Source organism: Chiloscyllium plagiosum, chromosome 12, assembly GCF_004010195.1.
Source record: "Chiloscyllium plagiosum isolate BGI_BamShark_2017 chromosome 12, ASM401019v2, whole genome shotgun sequence".
Taxonomy (NCBI): Eukaryota; Metazoa; Chordata; class Chondrichthyes; order Orectolobiformes; family Hemiscylliidae; genus Chiloscyllium; species Chiloscyllium plagiosum.
This window is the reverse complement of record NC_057721.1, coordinates 40,118,601-40,121,724: the sequence shown is the minus strand read 5'-3', so window position 1 is coordinate 40,121,724 and position 3,124 is coordinate 40,118,601.

Here is a 3,124-nt window from a genome sequence, read left to right as displayed (position 1 = left end):
CATCGCAAGCACAAGCTAAAAAGAATAAACACCCATAGAATATCAATATGAATAAAAAAAACATTCTTTTATAAAAAAAAGGGGGAATAAATACCCCACCCATCCTTTGGTATGTCCTAACTTAGAATTTTAAAATGTACATCTTAACCACCGCCAGACATAGTTTGAACCAAATTATTATCAATATAGGGAAAATAAAAGGGGAAAAAACAAAGCTCCAACTGGATTTCCTCCATTTCTTTTACAGAATGATAAACGTATACGCAAGCAACAATATTTATACATACTACAATTGTTTAAATTAGGTTAGTTTGTCCACAAAGTCTCTTGCCTTCTCCGATGTGTCAAAGAGATGCATGGATCCATCTAAGGTGATCCAAAGCACTGCCGGATATCTCAGGGAGTACTGAATCCCAAGCTCCTTCAATCTTCTCTTGACACCATCATACGATTTTCGTTTCTGGATCACCGCCGCTGAAAAGTCCTGAAAAAACATGGTCTTAGATCCCTCGTAAATTAGGGCCTTGGATCCTTCCCCTGGAGTCTAGAAGCCTCCATGATGCTCTCCTGCCTATTTATGGGCAGTTCAGGACAGGTAGTTGCCCCCTCCGGGCAGGGGGTGAGTTCCCCTACTCAGCACTATTGGCACTTTATATGTTGGTTTGTTTTCTGGTTTTTGTTGTTTTTTATTTTTAATAATGATGGAAACGCACCTAGAAAGGTCGAGGGCATTGACCCAGACCCGACCTCCGCACTGCGACCCGGTGAGCCCTCTATATCTTCAATCCTCTCATGCCAGTCTCCATGTCAAGGAATTTCAGAAGCCAATCTTCATCACATTCCGCAGGCTGCTCACATCCTTACCCTCAGGCAGACCGATGATCCGAATGTTTTTTCTCCTGTCCCTGTTTTCAAGATCATCCACTTGGTCACGCAAATTATGAACCTGCGTCTTCAGGGCTTGGATCTCTTCCTTGAATGAACTGGCATCAGCTTCCACCACTGTGACCCTGTGCTCCACCTCATTCGTCCTGTTCTCCAGGTCTCCCAGCTGCTGCTCATGCTTCTGCAGCATGAGAGAGACTGGAGCCAGCTTATCTTCAATCTGTTTCCCCAACATCTCGCGAGATCTCGAGAGCTGGTTCACCAGGTCCTGGAGAATAATTGGCTCCCAGGCTGCTGCAGGCTGAGCTGCAGGCCCAGCCTCAGATGCTCCTCCTCCCTTTTTAGTCATTTCTGGACAGCTGAAAATACAGGTAAGTCAATTTTTAAATGTTACTTGGGGCTCCACAATCTTTCCAATGCCCCAAGAAATCCTGATGACCTGGGTTGGACAGGTTAAAGGACCGTCCTGCTCCTGCTGCGATGCGAAGCTCGGCAGTGTGATCTTCTCAGATCGCCGCCATCTTGGATTCCCCCCTGTTCCTAACCTTTAACCATTTACAAATAATTAGATATATTCATTTCAGTCCAATACTTATGATCTCACACTTGAACTAAAATCCATCTGTCACAGCTTGCTGCTGACTTTTTCTGTTTTTGATGTTTAATGTTCATCTACGCAACTTATTATTCAACTATCATTTATGTTGTTGGCAAATTCAGGTTTTTGTCTATTGTAGATTGTAGAATTCAATTATAAATATTATTTTTAATATAAATATTATATATTATTATAATATTATAATGGTAACATCCTAGTACAAATCCATATCTGACCATCACTTCCTTCTAACTACTATTTCTACTCTATCTTCTACTGCCAGGAAATGTCCTAACCAGTTAAAAAATTCACCTTAAGTTCTCTGATGTTAATTTTCATGAACAAACTTTAGTTTACAACCTGTCTAAAGGGCAAGAACTGCTATCCTTGCCAGCAACATTCACATCCAAATATTGAATTAAATTGAATGTTACTGGAAGCTTGCATAAGCTAGATCCACATACATTTCCCTGTATTTCCTTTAGCTACTTCATCAAAAAATTCACTTAGGTTTATTAAATACAACCTCTCCTTACAAATCAATGTTGTTTTTCTCAAACTAACACAGATTTCTTTAATGTGCTCAATCATTCTGTCATTGAGAGATAAATTAAGGATTCTGTTAAAAAATATAGATACTGCTTAAAATGCAAAACAACTACATAACCCTCTGAGTATGGGAACTAAGAAACACTTCATTAAGTGCACATAAAACTTTTTTTCCGTCAAATAATTATCTCACAGTCAGGTAGACAACAATTTTAACCCTTTGAGGACAGCATTAGCACTGACAGATTATATCAAAAGACATTGATATTTTGCAGTTCATACAATATTCTAAATGTAATATTTTGAATTGCTAAAGATAATGCACTATTGTAACCTGTTTAATGTTTAGAAACTGGAAAAATAATTTCAGCTTTTGAAATTTGTACCTTGTATGAGAACCTCATACCTTGCTCAAGAGATCACATTAGATGGCATCATATACGCATTTAGTAGTGTAAATATGCTGTTGACTAAATTGACAAGGAACTTTACTATTTCTTCTCAACTAGGGGACCAGGATACTGGTATTTCAATTGATATTAGTTGCATGCTCACCTGATACAACTAAATGTACGTGTACAGGCATTGATTGCCTAGAATAGAGTAACTGGAGAATATAGCAGAGCTATGAATCAAATGTTGGAGAGGATTTTAATTTAATTGAAATATAACCCCAAATTATTGATTATTTTCATAGTTAATTTAAAGTTTTAAATTGCAACTGTTACCATTAACTAGTTACAGATTAGTACTTGAATGGTATTCTTACTGGAATAACTGTAGCATTATGGAGCAGTTTACTAGCTTATTATTTTTTTTAAAAAACATTATTGTCCCTAGCAAAGACATATGGGATTTGATCGCAAAACATAGAACATAGAAGAATACAGTGCAGTACGGGCCCTTTGGCCCTCGATGTTGCGCCGATCCAAGCCCACCTAACCTACACTAGCCCACTATCCTCCATATGCCTATCCAATGCCCGCTTAAATGCCCATAAAGAGGGAGAGTCCACCACTGCTACTGGCAGGGCATTCCATGAACTCACGACTCGCTGAGTAAAGAACCTAACCCTAACATCTGTCCTATACC